This window comes from Gekko japonicus, unplaced genomic scaffold, assembly GCF_001447785.1.
Source record: "Gekko japonicus isolate JY-2015 unplaced genomic scaffold, Gekko_japonicus_V1.1 scaffold771, whole genome shotgun sequence".
In the NCBI taxonomy this organism is placed as follows: domain Eukaryota; kingdom Metazoa; phylum Chordata; class Lepidosauria; order Squamata; family Gekkonidae; genus Gekko; species Gekko japonicus.
In genome coordinates, this window is record NW_015165259.1 from 267,450 (window position 1) to 291,895 (window position 24,446).

General features: G+C 43.5%; 1 protein-coding gene across 1 annotated transcript in view; it reads left to right on the top strand.

Annotated features, from left to right (window-relative positions):
- The window catches only part of PTPRF (protein tyrosine phosphatase, receptor type F), a 670,152-nt gene that overhangs the window by 198,395 nt on the left and 447,311 nt on the right, over nucleotides 1–24,446 (top strand). The window lies entirely within an intron of this gene.

Sequence of the window (24,446 nt, forward strand, 5' to 3'; positions counted from 1 at the left end):
AACCACAGTCAGCTCCAGGTCTTGTTCTTACTGACTGGATATATAGAGCTTCTCCATCTTTGACTGCAAATTATATAATCAATCTGATTTTGGTGTTGCCCATCTGGTGATGTCCATGTGTAGAGTCGCCTCTTAGGTTGTTGGAAAAGGGTGTTCGCTATGACCAGTGTGTTCTCTTGACAAAACTCTGTTAACCTTTGCCCTGCTTCATTTTGTTTTCCAAGGCCAAACTTGTCTGTTATTCCGGTTACCTTTTGACTTCCTACTTTAGCATTCCAGTCCCCTATGATGATGAGGACATCATTTTTTGGTGTTAGTTCTAGGAGGTGTTGTAGGTCTTCACAGAACCGGTCCACTTCAGCCTCTTCTGCATCAGTGGTTGGAGTATAGACTTGGATTACTGTGATGTTGATCACAGATCAGTACCCAACCCCAAATATAGAAGAAACACTGGAAAGATTAGCTCATGCAAAGTATATATCCACCTGAGATCTAACTAGTGGATATTGGCAAGTTCCTTTAACTGAAAGGGCAAAAGAGAGAACATCATTTACATGTTTTCTGGGTCAGTTTCATTTTAATGTGTTACCATTTGGAATCAACTCTGCAAGTAAAGTCTTCCAAAGGTTGATGGATAAGGTTTTGGAGGGCCTTGATTATGCTGTGGCATATCAAGATGACATTGCCATCATTAGTTCAACTTGGCAGGAACACTTGCGACATCTAGATGCAGTACTCCAACGAATTCAGATGGCTGGACTGGCTATTAAACCTGCTAAGTGTCAGATAGCCAGTAACAGTGTATTGTAGTTAGGACACCAAATGGGGGGGGGCAAGATCAAACCCCACCAGGTAAAGGTAGAGGCTATAGTTAAGTGGCCAACTCCAGTAACAAAGAAGCAGGTCCTAAGCTTTCTAGGAGCATGTGGGTTTTATCGCCGGTTTATACCAGGATTCAGCGAGCTAGCTGCTCCACTTACAGATTTATGTAAGAAGAATGCCCCCACCAGAGTGCAGTGGAGACTTGATTGTCAAAGGGCTTTTGAGGCCCTAAAACAACATTTGACCCAAGCCCCCATTTTAAGACTTCCAGACTACAAAAGACCCTTTATAGTAAGAACAGACGCATCTAAAAATGGATTAGGAGTGGTTCTCATGCAAAGGGACCATGATGGACATCTCTATCCAGTGGTATATCTCAGTCGTAAGATGCTTCCAAGGGAGAGAAGATATAGTGTGATGGAACAGGAATAGCTAGCCTTGGTATGGGGATTGAACAAACTGAAAACATATTTAAATTTAAGGGGAGTGCATTTTGACCTTGAAACAGACCACAATCCACTTACATTTATACACAAAATGAAGGAGAACAATTCCAGAGTTTTAAGGTGGGCATTAAGCCTCCAAGATTTCTCCTTTAATGTGATGCATATAAAAGGAAAAGACAACATACTGGCTGACTCCCTATCTAGATGTTATGAAGAGCTTGACTAAGGCCAGAAGTTTACATAGGCCCATGAGATAGAATTCAGTATAAAAGTTACTTAACATCTTGATGAACCTGAGAATCTGCAGGGCGAACAGCATGACTCCACCAGCATGGGTATCCCCCAAGCTGATGGAGTTGGGGAGGTGTAAGGGATGAGAGAGATGAGTGTACAAATTGCCAAGCCCCAGCGATAAGAAAAGAGTGTAAGTTTGGGCAGGATTCTACCTTAGGGAGAGAGGCTGCGCGCCATGGTAATTACCAGCAGCTGTAAGGTTTGGTGATCTAAAGGGAGTTTCAGCAGATAAAATATGCTTCTTACAGGACGCAACGCAGTTTGTTTGGCGTGGATCTGATTAATAGTCCTGGAAGACGGCCCAGATGGCCTTCCCAGGCTGACTCGGCTATGCAATGTACTACCAGGAATGATTGGGGGGAAAGCTGCAGCTTCCTTTTATGAAGGGTCATTTTATTTTTGTAAGTTACCTAATTTATTGCCAACGGCTTCAACGAGGGCTGTTTTCTGCTCTGCATACAGTCCATGAGTGTAAAGAATGTTTTATTTATTAAATGAACTGTTTTTAACAAATGTTTTCCCTGCTGCTGGGAGCTGCGTCTGTGATTGTATTGTTAGTTGGCAAGCTGAAGCGAACCCACAAGGTCCGTTCGACTTGATAGAGAGCTTACCACCTCCCTAGGCGGCTGATTCCACCGCTGAACTACTCTTACTGTAATTCCCCCCCCCCAATATCCAGCCGGTATCTTTCTGCCTGTAATTTAAACCCATTATTGCAAGTCCTATCCTCTGATGCCAACACAAACAGCTCCCTGCCCTCCTAAGTGACAGCCTTTCAAATACTTAAAGAGAGCAATCATGTCCCCCCTCAACTTCTCCATACTAAACATTCCTAAGTCCTGCAGCCTTTTCTTGTAGGGCTTGATTTCCAGGCCCCAGTTCATCTTCATCACTCTCCTCTGTATCTGCTCCATTCTGTCCACATCCTTTTTGAAGCAAGGCCTCCAGAACTGCACATTGTACTCCAGGTGCAGCCTGACCAATGTGGGGTACAGTGGGACTATGACATCTTGCTGTTTGGATGCTGTGCCTCTGTTGATACACCCCGAGATCGCATTAGCCTTTTTTTTGCCACTGCACCACATTGAGTGTTCCTATTTAGCTTACAGTCCACCCATACCCCAAGATCTTGTTCACATGTACTGCAACCCAGAACTGTGTCCCCCATGCAGTATGCATACTTATCAGTTTTGTTACCTAGATGTAGAACTCTGTAGTTGAATTGTGGGCAGTCAGTTCATTGGCTCTGGTCTGCTATTTGCATCTGGATGTTCTGGACCAAATTTAAGAGGCATACAATAGAAACATTAAACAACTTGTATGCCTCTGATTATGACATAAGGCTGTACTACAAGAGGCCTCACTTACCTCCTTAAGCCTTGTGCCATTCTATCTTTATTAGAAAACCCCCTCTTTTTTACCCCAGTATTGATTTGTTAATAGTTACAAGTTGTATCATGACCCTGTATGTATACAATATGCTTGTCCTCTGAAGAAGGCCTTTTAGGGCCAAAATGCATAGGGTTGCATTGGTTTCCACTTGTGTTTCATGTATTTTAATTTGTAATGAGGCTAATGTTGAGCCCTTAAATGTTTTTTATTTATTTAACAATAGATGCATGCATTTTTGATAATATTTAAGTTATATATATTGTTTTTAACAATAAGCCCTTTACTTGGTTAGCTGTTAACCTTTTTGGTTCTTGCTTCTCCACAACCTGTCTGTCCATGTCAACTAGTAGCCCAGATGCTGTGCCTTGCCTACTACCATCTCTAGATAAACCTGTTCTTTTCTTTAGGGAAAACGTTGAGGCAAAATAGGCATTGAGCCTTTCTGCTTTCTCTCTATCCTCTGCCAGAGTTTCTCCATTTTTACAGAACAGTGTGCCTATCACCTCTTTTACCATGCTTTTGCTCCTCTCTGTTGCAGATGGCACACATCCTGAAACCATTTCAGAATGCCACCAATGTCCTCTGTGCTCACATGGCCAGCCTGGGGCAAGTCATCCCCCTCATTCGTGGGCTAGATCAGGCAATGGAGTTTGTGCTGGAGCCAGGCTCTGAGGGAACCGAGGTTCTCCCTCAAGTCAGGGCCCTGGTCGACAGGTTGCATCATGACATTGAGCAGCACCTGCATCTGCTCCTCGAAGAGTGGAAATTCAGGCTGGCGTGCATATGTGACCCCCATATCAAGGGAAGTACCGCCCTCTGAAATGTGGAAATTCATCCGTGGAAGCATAAACTGTGCCACCGGGTGCAGGTGTTTCAATACCATGGCTGGGGCGAGACAGTCGAGAGATGTGGGAGATGATGAGGTGGAGGAGGAGGGGCCAGGAAGAAGAGGGGGAGGAGCAGGGAGAGCTGGAAGATTGGGAGGCGGGGGCCGGCGAGGAGGGTGAGCTCGTAGAGAGAGGGCAGGCCCCTGGAACTGAGCAGAGATGTACTGAGAACCAGAAGTTCTGGACGTCCATGGTGAGGTGAGAGGTATGGAGCACTGGTGTGGGCACCAGGTATGCGATGGCAGAGGATTCTGCCATGGTGATGGTCCATGAGTTCCTGGCCGAGCCCCCAAGCCCGCCAACTCATATCCACTTGAGTACTGGGAGCGTAAGGCCACCATATGGCCAGATCTCACCAGCGTGGCCACCAGTCTGTTCTCTTGCCCACCCACTAGCGTCCAGAGCGCGCAGGTATTCTCCCACCTGGGAGACATCCTTTGCCCACTTCGATCCCACCTAGACCCGGCCAGGGTGGGCGAGCTGTCCATGCTGGGCAACCCTTTTCTGAACAGGGTGGATTGAGACCGTGGTCTCATCTTCTCTCCTCATGTCCCCCCTTCCCTTTTCCCCTCTTCCTTTATGGGTGATTCCCGGCATGCAGCCCACGGGGTGCGTCTGTCAGTGACTGGGTGGGAGGAAGGCTGCCTTTACCAGGAGGGGTTGTCCTGGGGGCCAGGACTCCCCACCCCACCTGTCCGCCCACCACAGCCAGGCGATCGGACCACGCTCCCAGGTCCCTCCTAGGAGGGCCCCTGCTTCCATGCATCCTTAACATCTCCTTAACATTGCCTAAAAGCATTTAATGGTCTGTCATCATCACCCAACCACCCGGAAGCAGGGCTGCTAGAAGGGAAAAATTACTGTCACGTCATCCTCCCGGGGCCCATCGTTCCATGTCTACTTAATGTCTCCCCTCTCCCCCAGGGGAGGTTCTGCTGGGCCCGTCCCCAGTGGGGGCGCTCGTTAAAACTACCTCAAACTTTTTCACCATTGGTCATCATCAACCAACCAACCGAAAACAGAGGGGAAAACTTACTGTCACATCATGCTCCCGGGTCCCTCCCTGCAGGACCCACGCTTCCATGTCTCTTAACGTCTCTCTTCCCCTGGGGGAGGTTCCACCAGGCCCGTCCCCAGTCGGGGCACTCCTTAACAATGCCTAAAAGCATGTCATGATCAGTTGAGCAGGGCTGCTAGAAGGGAAAAGTTACTGTCACATCACACTAACCCTGCGAGTCCTTTTTGAGCCATCTTCTTTGGCACATTCCACTTGTTTCACCACCAGGCTATCCGTGGCTTCACCTGGCTCCGGTCCACCTGCCGGCAATGTGACAACTGGCTATAGAAAGATCCTCCTCATACCCCCCAGACCTGACAGGCACATGACTTGTGGGGCATGTGGAGGGCCACGCCAGGGACAGGCTGTGTGAGTTGGAGGCCTCTAGCTCATCTGGGTCAATTTTGGTCACTCCCAAACTGGCGGTGTGGGGGGGGAATGTCCCATTGAAAAGCATTGTCTCTTTGAGGGCATGTAGCTCGCCCCCTGTAGTCCAACAGGGACCAAACTTGGTGGGCACGTTGAGGAGAGTGAGCTGGAATTACGCTGAGAATTTGGGCCCCGGGTCCCCCAGGCGTCTTTTCTGCATCCGGACCAGTCCACGAACCGGTTTGCGAACTGGCCGCAGTTCGGTTCGAAAACCAGTCAGGGACTGGGGTCAGTTCGGTTCAGTTCGGTCCGTGGCAAAATTTTGAAAGTGTCAATCCCTAGTCATCACACTTCTGAGTTCAGTAAAGTCTGGCTTACTAAAATCTAACGTATACATCTGGCTACGAACTGCCTCGGCCCCCCACAGCAAAAGGAATTCTAGGAGTACATGGTCCCCACCAACATCACCCCATCTCCTACCTATTGGTTAATATTAAGTCAAGTGTGGCCTTTCCCCTTGTAGCTTCCTCCACCATTTGAAAAAGGATGTTGTCAGCTGGGCAGGTCAGGAAGTTTCTTGACTCTGGATTCTTAACACACATCAGGGAAGTTGAAATCATCCATAACTACAAGGTCATGTTGCCTGGAAACACTGTCAATCTCTCAAGGAGGGAAGCATCCACTTCCTTACCCTGGTTAGGCGTTCTGTAGCAGGCTCCAACCACAATAAGTTTGTTTCCTTCCCTTATCGTCACCCATATACTTTCCACTGGCCTGTCATTTGCCTCCAATATTTCCTTACAAACCTTCTCCTCACGTACAGTGCCACCATTCCTTCTCTTTGACTCTTTCAGTTTTTCTTGAACAACTCATGTCTGTCCGCTACTACATTCCACTCATGGGAATCATCTCACCAAGCCTCTGTAATGCCTACTAAATCATATCCCACTGTCTGCATTAGAAACGCAAGCTCTGCCTTCTTATTGCCCAAGCTTTGGGCACTGGTACATAGGCACTTGAATTCTTGCACCTTTGGCTTCATTTGATCTGGCCTTCCTAGGTGGGTTTCTACTGTTTTCTCTCCTTCATTAAAATCCCTGTGTTGGTCATTTCCTTTCCCTTGACGTGGCAGACAGTTTAAAGCCCTCCTGATAAATCTCCCCAGGTTCCTGCCAAACACATTCTTCCCCAACCTTGATAGGTGAAGTTAATAGTGTGCTAATACGTCTTCCAGAAAACCTAGCCCATGGTCCCAAAATCCAAATCATTCCTGTTGGCACCACCAATGCAGCCAGTGGTTCACCTCCATTATCTTCTTTTCCTGTCACATTCTTCCTCTTCTGACTGGAAGGATCAGAGAATACCACCTGTGCACCTTTTGAATGTGCTGTCATCTCTCTAGGGATTAGCTGCATAAAATATACACTCAGGGCAAGCCTTAAGCCCTGCCATTTTGTGAGTGTATTTTAAAATGTGTATTTAGTTTAATATTTTTATTTTCACATATTTTGGAGACTGAGTCCTGGGCAATATATCACTCAGGGATAAGAGTGCTTATATATGTTTCACAATAAAAGCAGTAGCAACATTCCAGGGGGAATCTCTCCCCTTATATAAAGTCGTAGTAGGGTCCAACGTTCCAATGCACACCTACAGTGTTTGGGCACAAGAACTGTCAGTCAGAAGACGCTGGCTGGGTTGGCTGGCTGCTTTGTGTAGTCCCGCCCACGTCATCCCCGACCAGTGTCTTCGGCTCAGTCTGCTCTGGGCCTCTGACAGGAGAGGACCATCTGCAGACTGAGCGCAGGGACAGGGCTTCTACGGTTGGGCCGCTCCAGCCGGAGAAGCCCTGAAGAGTCGCCAGTAGACACAAGGGAACCCAGGTAAGGGGATGGAATTGCGAGGGAAACCCCAGGATAGAGCAGCGGCCGAGCTGCTTGTGCCTTCGGGTGGGGGTAAGCAGTGTGTTCCATGTGTTAATCACTCTTTGGGTGAAGAAGTACTTCCTTTTATCCGTTCTAACCTGACCGCTCTGCAGTTTCATGGAGTGCCCACGAGTTCTTGTATTGTGAGAAAGGGAGAAAAGTACCTCTTTCTCTACCTGCTCTTTCCCATGCATAATCTTATAAACCTCAATCATGTCACCTTTTATCCTATGATTTTTGAGCTTACTTAGGAGCCTTTGATGAGGAACTTTATCAAAAGCTTTCTAGAAGTCAAGGTAAACAACATCTATTGGGTCCCCCTTGTCCACATGTTTGTTCACCCCTTCAAAGAACACTAACAGGTTAGTGAGACAGGATCTTCCCTTACAGAACCCATGCTGAGTCTGCCTCAATAGGTTTTGTTCATCTATGTGCCTACTCATTCTTTCCTTAATAATGGTTTCCACCAATTTACCTGGTATCGACGTCAGACTAACTGGCCTGTAATTTCCTGGATCTCCTCTGGCACCCTTTTTAAAGATGGGAGTGACATTAGCTACCTTCCAGTCCTCAGGAATGACTGGCCTGTAATTTCCCGGATCTCCTCTGGAACCCTTTTTAAAGATGGGAGTGACATTAGCTACCTTCCAATCCTCAGGAATGGAGGCAGATTTTAAGGAAAGATTACATATCTTTGTCAGGAGATCTACAAGTTCACATTTGAGTTCTTTCAGAACTCTCGGATGTATGCCATCTGGGCCTGGTGATTTTTCAGTTTTTAAGTTGTCTATCAGTTTTAGGACCTCCTCTCTCGTCACCTCAATCTGACTCAGGTCTTTCAACACCCCTCCTGAAATCAGTGGTTCTGGAGTGGGCAAGCACTTCTCATCTTCCACAGTGAAGACGGAGGCAAAAAATGCATTTAGCTTCTCAGCCATTTCCCTATCATCCTTCAATACTCCTTTTACCCCTTGGTCGTCCAAGGGCCCCACTGCCTCCCTGGCTGGTTTCCTGTTTCTAATGTATTTGAAGAAAGTTTTATTGTTGGTTTTTACGTTTTTTGCTATATGCTCCTCATGTTCCCTTTTTGCCTGCCTGACCTCAGACTTGCATTTTATTTGCCATATCCTGTGTTCCGTTTTATCAGCCTCACTGTGACTAGCTTTCCACTGCTTAAAGGAATTCTTTTTACTTTTTACAGCCTCCATTACTCTGTTTGTTAACCATGCAGGCTTTTTCCTATACCTGTTTGTGCCTTTCCTAACCTGCGGAATATATATTTTTTGAGCTTCTAGGATCGTAGTTTTAAATAGATCCCAAGCTTCCCCAATTGAACATTGAGTTATGACAATGCTACTTAGTAAATGTCTTGTGACCATGTACAGTTGCCAATAGGCTTGCCAAGTCCCCCCAGGGGGTGAGGAAACCCCCGCCCGAGAGGCCCGTTACCCGCCGCTGGCAGATCAGGCCCCGGGGGAACCCCACCCACAAAGCATGTGATGTGCCCAGCATCAGCACGTCACCCAGAATTGACGCAGTCACTTCGGGCACGTTGGGGGCAGGGCCGCGGTCATCCGAGGGAAAACTCTATGGTTTTCCCTCAGATGATTGTGGTTCCATGCGCGCTCCCGGAATGAAGCTGGAGTCTCCCGCTGTACATTCAGTGGGGACTTGGCAACCCTAGTTGCCAACCTCCAGGTAGTGCTTAGAGTTCTCTAATTACAACTGATCTCCAGACTACAAAGATCGATTATCCTGGGGGAAAAGACAGCTTCAGAGGGTGAACTTTATGGTATCCTCTCTCTGCTGAGCTCCCTCTTCAAACTCTCATTCTCAGACGCTACCCCCCAAATCTCCAGGAGTTTTCCTGCACAGATTTGGCAACCCTACAGCCAGGATACTTGAAGGACTTTTTCCTTCCACACCATACAGCACACCTGTTAAGACCCTACTCACAACCCCTGCTCTCTGTCCCCCAGTCTGTAGAGGTGAGGTGGGTAGAGACCAGAGAAAGGGCTTTTTCAGTGGTGGTACCTCACCTCTTGAGGACTGTGTGGCACTGGCACAGTGCTTTTAGGCAGCAGGCCAAAATAGATTTTTTTCACCCAGTCTTTTAATTAGGGAATTGATTGTTTTTTCAGTCTACTTCTCTCCTGGCAACTGTTGTATGAGACTCATTTTATGTTGCTTTTATGTGCTGTGTTTTAAATAGATTGTTATACTGTTTCATGATTCTAACATTTCACTTTGTAAGCTGCCTTGAGGCAGCATATGCACTTTTGAAATAAATATATTAATTGCATAATTCTCCATTTGAAATTCAAACATAATTTAACCAGCACAGCCATTTTAAGCTATCAAAACATACATGACTTTGGCTTTGTTTAGAAAGGTCCTTTTTGTTCTGTAATCTCTCCTATATTATAAAAGGGTTTTGGGTGCCAGAATTCTAAAATTGGCCCCTTTAGTGTTAGGCTGAAAAAACTGCCACTCGGAAGACACTGGCTGGGTTCATTGGCTGCTTTGTGCAGTCCCGGCCAGCGTTCCAAGGTCATTTACATATGGAAGCTGATTGGACTACACTCCATTCCACACCTCAAACTCACCCCCCACCCCGCAAGGCGGTTGGAATTTTCAGTTGGGAGTGGAGAATGATGTCAGCTGCTCCCTAGGCAGAGGCTGTGTGTGTGTGTGTGGGGGGGGGTTGTAAAGACAGACAGGCAGATAAACGTTGGCTGATGGTTGCCAACTCCAGGTTGGAACTCCAGGACATAGGGTTGCCAACTCCAGGTTGGAAACTTCCAGGATATTTTAGGGATGAAGCCTGCTGAGGGTGGGGTCTGAGGAGGAGGAGGAAGAGGGGGACCTCAGACAGATACAATGCCATACTGCCCACACTCCAGACAAGCTGTTGCCAGTCTCCAGGTGACAGCTGGAGAGCTCTTAAAGCTTTGGTGCTAATTCAAAGTGTTGCAATTTATTGACAGAGTAGTGTTTTGGAAAATCTTTAGGAATTGTTTGGTGCATTTACGATGGGGCTCCTGGGGAACTATTGTTGCCAATCTTGGCCCAGCAGCCATCAAACCATTCTCTTCAACCCCCTGCTGTGCAGCTGACTTTCCCCTAGGGTTGCCAATCTCCAGGTGGGACCTGGAGATCTCCCACTGTTACAATTGATCTCCAGATGACAGAGATCAGTTCCCCTGGAGAAAATGGATGCTTTGGAGGGTAGACCCTATGACATTATACCTGCTGAGTCCTTCCGCCCCCCCCCTGCCCAATGCTGCCCTCTACAGAATCCACCCCCCAAACCTCCAGGTATTTCCCTCCTTAGAGCTGGCAATCCTACTTTCCCCTCAGTGCCTGTTGGTAGGCATCTAAGCTTGGTCCTGTCACCTACTTTGGCCTTTGGGAGAAAACACATTGGGGCCAGTCCTGATAGGGTTGCCAACTCCAGATGGGAAATTCCTGGAGATTTGAGGGATGGAGCCTGAAGAGGGTGAGGTTTGAGGAGGGGTGGGACCTCAGACAGGTACACTGCCATAGACTCCACCCTCCAAACCAGTCAGTCCCTCATGGGGAACCATTGTTGCCAATCTCCAGGTGAGGGCTGGAGAGCACTCAGTATTACAACTGCTCTGCAGAAGGGAGGGCAGAAGTCAGCTGAAGTCAAAGGGGCAGATAATGGTAGGTTGATGGTTATCTGGGAAGGAGATGGGGTTGCCAACTCCAGGCTGGCAAATTTCTGGGGATTTGAGGAGTGGAGCCTGGAGAGGGTGGGGTTTGAGGAGGGGTGGGACCTCACACAGGTAGAATGCTATAGACTGCACCCTCCAAACCAGCCATTTCGTCCTGGGTTGCCAATCTCCAGGTGAGGGCTGGAGATCTCTCAGAATTACAACTGCTCTTCAGGTAGCAGAGATCAGTTCCTCTGGAGAAAACAGTGGACTCTGTCATTATACCCTGCTGAGGTCGCCACAGCAAATTGACACTGTTTGCCCAAAGCCGGAGCACTCTCCTAGAGCCTTTTTCTAGATCTCGTTGTATTTATTTCCACAACAGGCCTTATTCCTAGTTAGGAAACTATAATGCAACAACCCCCCACACACACACACACACAATTGACAAGCTTATACAATCTCATACATAATATGCTGCTTTTTATGCTCTTAAGTTTGAACAGCAATCCAAAATAGCCCCCCCCCCAAAAAAAAAACATTCTAAATTCTTGCTACACAGCAAAATTAACAGTTTCAGAGAGCAAGGAGGGTTCTCATTTGGCTACAGTGGTTTGTTTAAGTGTGGGCACTGGTAGCTTTGAAAATAAATCATTTACCAGATAATGGTAGTCAATGCTCCCTCTAAGATGTGGAGTCTTGTGAGCAAAAATTCTACTTTGTGAGCTCCTGGCATCAAAGTGGTGAGCGAGTGATTTGGCTACTGCATAAATTGGTTTGCTCTGGAGCCATCCTTCCCGAGCTAAGACAAAAATGTGTGAGCCAGAGGCTAAAAAACTGTGAGCTAGCTCACACTAACTCAGCTTAGAGGGGACACTGATGGTAGTTCAGTACCAAGACCTCGTTTATTTCTCATACACAGGGGGAAAGCTATACAGCAATACCTGTAAGATGCAGGACGATCTGTGTAAACTAAGGGTAATTTCAAGTAGTATTTGCAAAAAACACAAATTTCCAACAAGTTTCTGTTTGATAGGGACCTGCAGTAAGTCTCATCTTCTGACAAGTCAACCTGTATTGTTCTTGTAACCACATTTTATGTTTTCAGGGGTTTATATAAAACACTAGTCTTTAAAAATGCAGTCTTTTGGGTTTTGTATGGAGCACTTTATTTTTTGTCTGTTGTATGCTATTTTAAAGTGCTGACTTTGAGGAGAATTAATCTTTTAAAAAAGATTAAGGCAGTCGGAGCTTATTTAATGATGCATAATAAAGACAGATTTTCATTGGACTGCATTTTAGTGAAATCCTCAAAATATTTCTGTAAACTGCCCCATATCAGACACTGTAGTGAAGATTCTGTGTGTGTTAGTATGACCTCTACATAGTACATAAAAATCCTCAGTATTTCACTTTAACTGGAGCTGCTTTGGCTAAACCTCACAAATGAACTGAGATCAAAGTACTTCCCTGGGAAAACTTCTATTTAAATATATTGATGTTTTAAATCTAATGCCACAGACGTTTTCTCGGTCCCCAAAGAGTATCCTTGCAGAATTAAAACCACTTGGATATGTAGACATCTGCAAGAGAAAATAAAAATAAAATCCATCCATCCGATGAGTTCTTGTCAAATTAGAAGTATGATACTTCTTGGGAGTTCTGTTGAGGGTGTCTTATCTTTTTTCTATGTGCAGACATATTTGATCAGTTAGATCTTTAGGCACCAGTTCGATTTATGAACTTCAGTTGATTCAATGCTACTGTAATGATTTCATGTATTGGTGTGTGTGTTTCTTTAAATGTTTAGTGTGACTGCAGTAATGTAAGGAGAGTGATAGAGGGAGATGAGTGTGATGTGATTGGCTGATGACTGAGAGTGTGGGTGGAGAGATGTCTCTGAGGTGATTCTGTGTTCTTGAAGAGACGAGTGTGGAGAGTTTTTGTGAGAGTCTATATGAAGTATTGGAGTTTAGCCTGTGTGGCTGTATGAGAGAGAAAGTTTAGCCTGTGTGGCTATATGAGCAAGAGAGTTCAGGCTGTGTGGCTATATGTGAGAGAGAGTTTAGCCTGTGTGGCTATATATGAGCAAAAAAATTCAGCCTGTGTGGCTATATGTATATATGAGAGAGAGAGAGAGATAAGCCTGTCAGAGTTGAGTTTTGGTGTATGAGAGACTACGTGTGACACCAAGCTTTGTCAGTTATATTTTCTTTCTTCAACATCAGTTTAAAAATGCCCAGCAACTTATTTTGTTCTTTTATAAATAAATCATTATTTGTTTAAACTTATCCCAGAAATCAGAGTAGTCCTTCCCCAGGGCCACATAGGCCTCTGAAGCGCCCAGACACTGGGTCATTCTACCAAAATACAGACATTTGGATTTTTTAATTCTTGGTGGCAGCAGAAAATCTACTAAGTTCATGTACACAGAGTATGTTTTAAAGGAGAAACAGTCTCCCCAATAAGCAGGATGCCACAGCTACTTTGTCCTGTTTTTTTAAATGGGAAAAGACCATACAGTGGGAATATTGAGCCTTTTCAACATTTCTACAGGTCCAGACATCCACAAACTTAGAGATATTGGGGTAAACTGTTACCTTTAATAGTACATGCAGAGTTTTTCACAGTAATAACATTTTTATAAGTAATAAAAACTGACACTGCAGGCTAAATGAGTATCTGAGGAAGAGAATTTCCTGCTCTTAAACCTTTAATTGTCATTGTATTTTTTTCCTTTTCAGTTGTAGAATATAGAAGCAGTCTTAAATACACAGTATGCTAGCTGGGATAAACCCTCTACAGAATCTCTGTAACTATAGGCTCAAAGCTGATTTTGGTACAAAGTAATTTCCAGTAATAGCCCAAATATTTCAGTCTTTTATTAAATTAAAAACAAAAGCTTAGGCATTGCTAAGGTTAAATGATGGCCTGTTCAGCAAAGTAGAAATATATTGTCCAGAGTAGGATGATAAACTGATACCATCTAGGGTTCAATAGCTACATTTGATGGGAAGCAGAAGGAACATACCGCCACAATTCGTACTCCGTGCCACTGGGGTATAGCAAATCTCACCCTAATTCAGTATTATTTCTGTAAACTGTATTTTGTAGGGAAAAGAACTGTATTGAATAAGAAAAAGGAAGGTGTTTCTTTTTCAAAGATAAGTGCTAATCCAAACTTTTTAGAATAGTCTGCATCGATGTAGACAATGTAGTTGTGTTTTTTAAATGAAATTACAAAAATTTTGTAAGTGCAGTAGCTGCAGCAAAGGAATTGTTAATAATGTGAAAAATGGCTAAATAGAGGTTGGTTAGATTTAGCATTTACTGGAAAAGAGTTTGAGAACTGTGTTTTACTGTAGTAAAATGGCTCAGTTTCAGGAAAGAAGGTATGCTTCCAAGAAAAGTGCATGCCTGTACTTCTGAATACTAAGAGTAGTTGATTTCCCAGGTATGTTTCATTGGTTTGCACATTATTAAAATATCTGTAGGTGACAGCTTTGGTGGCTAGAATCCTAGAATTAGAGGAATATTCTTTCTGTTTTAGTAATGTAAAAAAAAATTGGCTTGTTTATTGATTCAATAATATATTACTTGTAAATATGTTACTTCTTATATGCGTATGCTGCAATGCAGTTTTAGTTAAACTCCTTTTCTATGAGTTGTCTGTCTTACCACCACCTTATTCGTTAGCCTAGTTTTTCCCCTCAAGCAGATCCTATAAATGTATCTGCTACAAAGCAAATAACAAGAAAACAGTGGGGGGAGGGGCAAAACTAGACCTGGGTGAACATGTGGGGGGAATTTCTTTTCCTGTGTTTTAAAGATATAAACTGATAAGATGCCTGTCACTTAGATTTATTGCCTTTGGTGAATTCAAACAAAATGTTGCAGCATCTTTTCCTCAGCCCTGTAATTCACTGCTTTCTTCCTTTGAAATAAAGATTGCAGAGTAGGTGATTGTGGCTTATAGTTAAAAACAACAACTCTTTTCTCAGGCTCAAAGTACATGTTGCATGAGGATATGGGGTGTGCAGCCTCCCTCCCCCCTGTATTTTTATGGTTCAGGTATATTGAACCCCCCAAAATTGGTATTTTTTGATATTCCTGAATCCCACTACTGGGATTCAGGGTATTGGGATTCAGGAAATATTCAGAAAACTAAATTTTTTCTGCTCCATTATATCTTTTGGGGACTATTATAGTCAGTGGTCCCCATAGGGTATAATGGAGAATCGATCTGGGGGTATCTGGAGACTGAGGGGGGCTGTATCTTGAGGCAGAGGCATCAAATTTGCAGCATAGCTCTTGGTGATTGGATCAGGATGTCCAATTCTATGGGCCGCCAACAAAGGTGCCCCCATCCTCCATTGATTTCAGTGGAGGAAAAAAGACATTTAAAATGATCACAGTCCCTTTAAATGCCTTCTCCAAGCCGCGTGGCTATGGGGTGAGTGAACTCCAAAGGTGTTTAAATGACTTGCAGTCCCTTTAAACACCTTCTCCAAGTGACGAGTACACCCAGAAGGCATTTAAAGGGACTGTGAACCCTTTAAATGCTTTCGGGATTCACTCGCTTCTGAGTCGCACGGCTTGGAGAAGGCATTCCAGGGACTGTGATCCCTTTAAACGCCCTTTAGGTTTGTCCATCTGGTGGTCCTGAAAATCCCAAATATTTTCAGGGATTGGCTATTTTGGATAGACACACAATATCTGAAATCACTATCTGGCGGAAACAATACCCGACAAATACCAATAAGGTTTTTTGGCTGGTATTTTTTTCTGGTTCAGATTTAGCCAAATGCACACCCCTAATAAGGAAGCTTTTTTTGTGTTCAAAAGCAAAGATGAATCTGAGGAGACCGTGAATTGTGGTGTAAGAAGGGTGAATGGAGATGGTCTTCTTAGCCCTTTCTCCTCTGGTAATTTTCCAGTGTAAATCGTTCTTTTTGGGCTCATTTTTCAGCTTAAAATCATCATTCCTGAGCTGCTTTTTCAACTATGGAGGCGGATTCCCCCCCAAAAATGATCATAGGGGAAGTGTTAGCAGCCACTCTCTGTCTATTATTCCCCCTGCCTCAATTTGTAGCCTACCCAGGATGAGTTTTGCATTAAAAGAAAAACATGGAACTTCATCAGGTATGTAGTTTGAATCTAAGATACTTCCCAACATGGAGATTATATTTTCTCTTAACTGAAAACAAATGGTGCCCATGCTATGAATATACTATAAATACTTTGTGATCACATTTGAACTGTGATTTGTGTCCAGCCTGAATCTATAGCTACATGTTAGGTTGGTGAAATCATCTATATATTTGCTTCTCAAGTGTTGCCCCCATCTATGGATATCTAAATCCATGGATCGGGGCCATGCTGACACTAAACAGATTTTCCTGCAAACTTGGGAGGATAGTATTTCCCCCCTCCCTGAGCCTTGCGGACCCTCACCAGCAACAGGAAATCAAGGTAAGGAGGGGGGAGAGAGATGGGGATTGTCAGAGAAGGGGAGGAAGAAATAGAGAGAGGGATAGGTTGACAGAGAAGGAGAGGGGGAGAAATTGAGAGGGGGGGTAGGTTGACAGAGAAGGGCAGAGGAAGATTGTTGGAGAAGGGTGGTGAAATGTTCCTTTAATAGGAGCTGTCTCCCAACACAAGTGTAAAGTATTTATTACGTTGGTATTTTACCGGTAGCTAGTACTGAGATCGTCCTGAGTTGTATGTAACCTTGTTTGTGGAGGTGTCTCGAGGTGTTAATAAATGAAACTGTTTGCTCTGTTGGATGCCTGGATTTTACTTGAGCATTCGCTGTGCCATCTACTGATATAAGACATTGCATGGTGTCAGAAGTTATGGATATGGATTTTTTTTCGACCTCCACTTGTGTTTGAAGGCAATTTGGCTGAAAAGTGGAAGCATTGGGATCAAGCTTTTCAACAAATCTCACAGCAGCTGGAGCAGATAATGTATCCAAAAAATGGCAAGTAGTTTTTTTGTTGAACTGTGTGGGAGAGGAAGCCTTGTTGGTTTATAACACTTCTGTTTTTCCTGATGGAGAGCCAAAAGATACTGAAGAAGTGCTTGAATAATTTAAGAAATATTGCACTCCTTGAAAGAATGTGATATTTGAACGTTATTCTTTTTGGAACCACATATGGAGACACAGTGATACCATCCAACAGTTTGTTACTGAGCTTAAATTCAAAGCTGGCAGTTGTGAATTTGGTTTATTTATTTATTATTTATTTATTTATTTATTGCATTTATATCCCGCCCATTCCACAAACGTGCTCAGGGTGGGTCACAACATTTATATAAATACAATAAAATTTAAAACACATTAAAACATATTCTGCAACTGATGAAATGGTCAGTGCAATGGAGAGGTTAAAGGAAAGATTTTTGAAGGAATCTGATCTTACTCTTGAGAAAGCAGTTGAGATATGTCAATTAGCTAAAGTAACATCAACTCCACTGCAAACCATGGCAACTTTTTCTAAGCAGCTGTATGAAGTGTCTGTGATAGATAAGGATTGTAAGGGGACTCCTATCCAGGCACTTGGACATAAGAAGTCACACTATGAATGTTGTTGTTGTTGTTCAGTCACACAGTCGAATCCAACTCTTTGCGAGCCTATAGACCACATCACGCCAGGCCCTCCTGTCTTCCATTGTCCTCCGGAGTTTGCTTAATTTCATGTTCGTTGCATCACTCTGAATGTAGTGGTGCAAAACAGAAGAGACCGCTGGCTGAAATCACTTAAGGTGAACAAAAATATATATTAAAAAATATTGTTTAATGCCAGGTTCACTGACACAATAACCATGTAACATTATGAAGCCAAGGTATTCTTACAAGAACCAACAGTAGTACAGAAAAGTAAAGATCAGTATGCAGAGAAGTAAAGTCCCAAAAATTTCAGTGTGTCTCACCATTTCATGTACGCTGGTTCCCCTCCTTTTTTTTGGTTTTCACTCTGAATGTAGGCATAATTATGTTAGAGTTGCTTTCAGTGTGGTATTGTGCATAAACCTCAAAATGTCAATCATTCGAAATAAGTGTGGCAGAAGAAAAACCACTATGCCAAATTGTGTAATGTAATATCAACAAGTTGCAACAAAGGCGGACAAAGATATCAAGTTCATGACTTGGATGTACACAGTCTGTTTATAGGAGTATCGTCTCACAACGCTATTGGTTTTTCTGCAACTCAGGCTGGTATGCTGATATAGCTTTTAAGAGGACTTGCATTAATGTTTAAGTTGGATACAGAGGTTTGAGGCAAATGTTTTACCACTTAAAACATTTAATGATTTGCCGGGCCAGAAAACATTAATTAAAAGTGATACAACTCCTGTAGCTTATGGTGGAACATGAATAAAGCCTTTAGGGACTATTGTCCTTGAAGTCTGTACTTCAAAGGGAAAAGCTAGACTATTGTTTTATATAACAGATACATCAACTCTCCTGTTATTGGGTAGAGTAGCCTGTGAGACCTTGGATTTGATTTGTCATGTTGATGTTATATGTCCGGATCAACTTGTGTCACGGGAGCAATTGTTTGCAGTGTATTCTGATGTTTTTGGAAGGTCTTGGGGAATTTGAAGGTTTTTACCATATACATGTTGATTCATCAGTTCCCCCAGTGATTCATGGTTGTAGGAAGGTACCTTTGGCAGTATTGGAGAGGTTAAAGGAGACTTTATGCCAAATGGAAAGTGCAGGAGTTATATCTAAAGTTGTGGGCCCTACGGATTGGGTGAATAGTTTGGTTACCACAGAAAAAAAGAATGGGAAATTATGCATATGTCTTTATCCATGCGACTTGAATAAAGCAGTCCGTAGGCAACATTATACTATTCATAAAATAGATGCTGTTTTAATACATTACAGTGGGAGACAAAAGAGAGAGGGGGAAGATTGACAGATAAGGGGAGGGGAGAAAGAGGGGGAGATTGCCAGAGAAGCGGGAGAAATAAAGAAGGGGATAGGTTGACAGAGAAGGGGAGGGGGAGGCTAATGGAAAAGGGTTGAAAAAGAGAGAGCAGAGGAGAAATAGAGAGGGCAGAAGACTGACAGAGAAAGGGGGAGAAAGAGAGGTGGAGAAGATGGACAGAAGGGAAGGGGATTAGAAAGAGGAGGAAGATTTTTAGAGAAGGGGGAGAGGGAAGGAAGCAAAGGGGGGGAGGGATGCACCCTCCCTGCAAGTTTCTTGCAGGTCCCCACTTGCACATTCTAATTGCGAATTTGGCCGATTCTTAGGTTACTTAAATCCAGTGACTGAAGCTGTGAACAGACAGGACAGATCTTTCTACAAACCTGAAAAATGCCACAGGTTTGCAGAAAAATCTGAAACCTAAAAAATACACTGGGTTTAAAAAAAACCAAAACCAAAATGCTTTTAAAAAACCCAAATGATAAAAGTAATTTTTAAAAATGGAAGCCTTCAGTAGGCTGTTGCTGCTGGACTTGATTTCTGTCATTTAAAGGTAGAGAAGGGTCAGGGCCCTGGCAGCAACCTCCTGACAAACTTGATACCATCTGATCGTATGACTCACCTAGGCCTGGCTGCTTGCTACTATTCAACAACAGCCGCCCTTTGAAAGCCAATATGGTATAGTGGTTAGAGCTTCAGAGTAGGGTCTGAGATACCCAGTTCAAATCACCATTCTGCCATGGAAGCTCACTAAGTGATGTTGGGCCAGTTACATACTTTTAGCATAACCTACCTCATGGTTGTTGTGAGGATAGAAAGGAGAATGATGGGAGCTGCTTCGGTCCCCATGGTAGAGAAAGGCAGGGAATAAATGAAGAAAATAAATAATAAATATAGCTGAAGATGGGCAGCAGATAAAAGTTAGGTTGGTGAATGGCTGAGAAGGAGGCAATGAGTCAGGGAAAGGAGAGAAGTTATCTATTATTTATTTATTTTTGAGATTTCTATCCCACCCCTCTCCTGCAGTCCAAAGCTCGGTGTGGCTCACAACATTTTAAAAGACATACAACAGAACCGTAAGTTTCATCATTAAAACAGCTCTGTTAAAACCTTGACATTCTCCCGGTACCTGATGGACTGAACTTTTTAAGAAGTCTAAGAGTGCTGTACTAAAGGAATGTGAAGGGTTGATTCTTCACAAAGCCAGAGAGCCTTGAGTGATAGGCTACTCCAGGCAATCTGATTGGCTGGCATCAGCTGAGCAGAAAAGGTCTAGTGAGACTGTATGCTGAGGTGATTCAGTCAGATTCCTGCCTTAACTGAGAAGAAATGTGTACTGAGACTGTCTGAGAATAGCCCTGACAGAAAAAGGGTTTCAGCCTTGACTGAACACAGTCTGAATTCAGCATTAGGCTGAGAGCAGTTTGAGGGAAGTTTGGCAAGGATTTTAGTAGTAGAGAAGACTCCCATTTGGGCCAAGAAAAGGGGATAGATCTTCTAGAGAGAAGAAGAAGAATCCCTAACCAGTCAAACAGGAGAGTTATCTCTGAAGAGTTTAGAGATTCCTGATCTGGTGTGATTAGAAACTGTCTGAAGAGACCTTAAAAGTCAGTGAACAATTCAAGAAGAGTACTAGTGTTCCAAGAGAAGGGGTTCAGGTACTGAGAAGAGATCACGAGCCTTCTGGGCACCAAAACAGTCAGCAACTAAACAAATAAAGTGTATTAGAGTGCTTGGGAAAACACTGGAACAAAAGCCTCTCAATATAAAGATGTAAAGTAATTGAATAACTTAAGAACCTCTCAGTAGCCTGATATATAAGAACAAAAGTCTGTGCTTGTACTAATTTTACCTCAGTATTTTCAACCCCTGATTTCAACTGATCTTTCCCCTCAATGCTAAATAAAACCTTTTGTTATTTTGAATTGTAAAAGTGTCTCAGGTGACATTTTCAAGGGTTTAAAAGGCAATCCTATCCCTTCCTTCAGGTTCCTGGGCTGAGCAAATAGCCAATATATCTTATTGACACAGGGTGGGACAGCCAAAGTTTCCTCAAGGGAGAAGAAAACACATAACCAGGGCTGCTCAGTCGGTGAAGGGACAGAAAAATTGAGAGAAAATTTAGCCTCTGAGGGAGGGAAGTGGATGGGGTCCATCATAGGGGAATATAGGGGAAAGTGAAGTGTCCTACAGATCCTTGAGGATTCCCTATCATGCAAGTGTGTGTGGCCCAGTGGCTGGCATCACACAACTGGGCCATACATTTCCTAAGTAGAGGCTGCCAGGGAAAGCTGAAGACAGAGAGGGAGATAAAGGGAGGTTGGCTGTTGGGTGAGAAGAGAAGGAAAGCTGGAAAAGGGGAGAGGCTATGGGGTCTTTCAGGGGAGGGAAAGCGGAACTAGTAGGGGAGGGGAAATGAGATGGCTTCTCCTGTAAATTCTTGCGAGGTTTCCGCTTGTCATGGTATAATTGCAATGAATATAGTCTCCATAAAAGCAGGAATAATGTTAGTAATGAATGATGGGAGCATGCATGAGAAACCACCAGCTATTAGAACAGACATAGCTGTAGAAACAGAGACCAAACGGTTATTTGGGCAACAGGTGTTTGACCTCACACCGGATGGTTTGATTAACTGTTAAATTAAATTGTGCTAGACAGAGTTTGTTTTCTTTTTGACCTGTGCTATGCTTTTTTGGGCACAGATCCTCTGTCCTTAGGCACATAGCACTTCTGTCTGCTCAGTCACACTGCCTTGGCAGTGCTTTCTAACGTCAATCCCTTCTAACTCAGACTGAGGTAAATCCATTTAAGGTAAATAGATTAACACATTTTCCCATATCTAACATGAGAACTGAGAGTCTGTCATTTCCCTAAAAGCATTGCATGTGACAGGTCCCAGATGCTGAGTATCTCAGGGCAGCTGCCTGATTTACTTGACTGGATTGGGTTTACAGCTGGTGTCCGGCTGTTCTTTGTTATGTTTATCTGCAGTCTCTGGGGCTAATCAGATTAGCTGATAGCGTTATCTTGCTAAAGATCCAATTTCCCCTGAGCCCAGGGGGTGTGGTCTTTACAGGGCTTATCATTGCTAAAGTGGGCCTCTGCTTTGGGATATTAGTGAGATCAGCATGGAATGGCAGCTGTGCCCCAGCATCATTCCAATCCTTGTGTAGGCACAAAAATGAAGATTAGTCATCACCTGAGGGTTTTGTTTTTTTGTAAATTATCTGGTATCTGTAAATTTGCAAGGATGCCAATGTAAGGCCACACAGCATATTTTAATATGAATAAAATTCAAGTAGGTGGATTAATCTTGCCTATTCTTCAAAATGGTCAAGTTCTTTTTAAAAAATCGTTTTATTATTAATTTAATCATGTATTCACTGTTGAAATCTGAAACAGTTTAATGACTTACCTGGAATCTACCAGGCCAAAATAGAAGAGTCTTCTGACACCTTGAATAAAAACAACAGTCTTATGCAAGTTTAAAGACTGACCGCTTTATTTTCATGGTGTTTATTTAAATTTTTTTATCCTGCCTGTATACTCAGTGTAGAAGATAGTAGTGAGTAAGGGAACGAACCAAAAAAGTCCTCACCTGCTGGTGGAAGCCAATGATAGGGGGTGTTAAGTTTCTATGGACTAGAACCTACTTCAGATGCTAGGATATACTGGGCACTGCTCCCCAGAAATTTGTGCAATGGTAAATCAAACTTGCTTCTGTTGCTGTTGAATTGGATCTTTTGTCATAGAGTAAGTAAAACCCTTTGACAAAGGATGTGGCAGCTCCTTCTGTCAAGATCTTATGTGGGGCCCAGGCAAGTGACCTGCAGCCAGAAATGTAAGGTGGACAGTGATTTATTTTTCTGTGGAAAATTTTCTATTTTTGAGGATTCATTGTTTTTTAAAACGAATGGATACCATTGCCAATACACTAGCAGACAAGTGGGGCAGTTTCAAAGTTGTGATTAATGTTTTTCAGGTGGCTATTCCTAGGAATTGTGTGAGAATGCATGCACTTTTTATTTACTTATAAATGGGGGGGGATAATGCCACATAGAAGAAGAAGAGGAGAGGAGGAGGAGGAGGAGGAGGAGGAGGAGATTGGATTTATACCCCGCCCTTCACTTGGAGTCTCAGAGCAGCTTACAAACTCCTTTCCCTTCCCCTCCCCACAACAGACACCCTGTGAGGTGGGTGGGGCTAAGAGAACTCTGACACAAACTGCTCTTTCAGGAACAGCTGTGCCAGAGCTTGTGACTGACCCAAGGTCACATCAGCAGATGCAAGCGTAGGAGTGGGGAATCAAACCCGGTTCTCCCAAATTAGAATCTGCACACTTAACCACTACACCAAACTGGCTCTCAACATATCCATATTAAGTTTTCTCTCATGTGGTGGAAGGGATTGTCTGCCAGTCAGATATGAAACAACTAATGCATGTGATGTGATATTGTGGGTTCATGATGGTGAAACATAGGCACCCCAGTGACCTCCTTCAAAGAGAATTAAATTCTGTTGAAACAGACTAGTGGGCATGAAATAAATTTGAGGTGCCACTACAGTCCTCTTCATTTTTTAAGAAGGGTAGATTATTGGGAGAAAGGGAGCATACTGTACAAATACTTTATGGGATGGAATATAGCTATAAAATGAAACCAGAATGTTAATTACAATGGAAAACTTTTAACTCAGCTAGAGTTCTTATAGTTCTTACAGTTTCTTATAGAGTTCTGTACAAGAGTTATCTCAGCAAATGTGTATCTTAATTTAAGATCATTTCTACCGCATCTTTCTGTATAAAATACCCATTGTAATTTGCAATCCCAAAATAAAAGACTAAAAGTATAAAATACCAGTATATAAGCAATAAAACTACAATGCAAAAAACATAAATCAGCATTGGGGAAAATCAGAAGAATCACATTATTGAAAGATTTGATGAGCAGCAATCAGAATTAAAAAACCCAATAGTGATAAAAGCCAACAGTTAAAAGATCAGTTTGTCAGTGTAGTCAGTAATGTGATGGTGGAAAGTGCAGTCAAGCTGCAGCCAAGTTATGGTGTAGGGTTTTCAAGTAGGGATGGGCATGAACTACATTTTTGGAAAGATTTGATGAGCAGCAATCAGAATTAAAAAACCCAATAGTGATAAAAGCCAACAGTTAAAAGATCAGTTTGTCAGTGTAGTCAGTAATGTGATGGTGGAAAGTGCAGTCAAGCTGCAGCCAAGTTATGGTGTAGGGTTTTCAAGTAGGGATGGGCATGAACTACATTTTTGTAGTTCATTTCAGTTCACGGTTCATGGCTGAACCACAAACAGGTACGAACTGGGAGATTGGTTTGTGACTCCTCCTTTCTTCTGCTCTCCGCCACTTTTCACAGGGAGCAGAAAGCAGGGGAATAAATGGCTTGGAGCCATTTAAACTGCATTCTGCTCTCAACTCTTCACAAACTGCCACAAACTGCCTTAAAATTCATAAAATTCTTGCTGTGGAGTGCTGTTGATTGCAAGCCTATTGTGCTGGGCTCTGCTGTGCTGAGCAGGAAGGGGCCTTTTGAAACAAAAGGCTGCTCCTCACCTGAGGCGCGAGCCGAAGGGCGAGAACCAAAGGGCTCTTGCCCTGTGGCTCT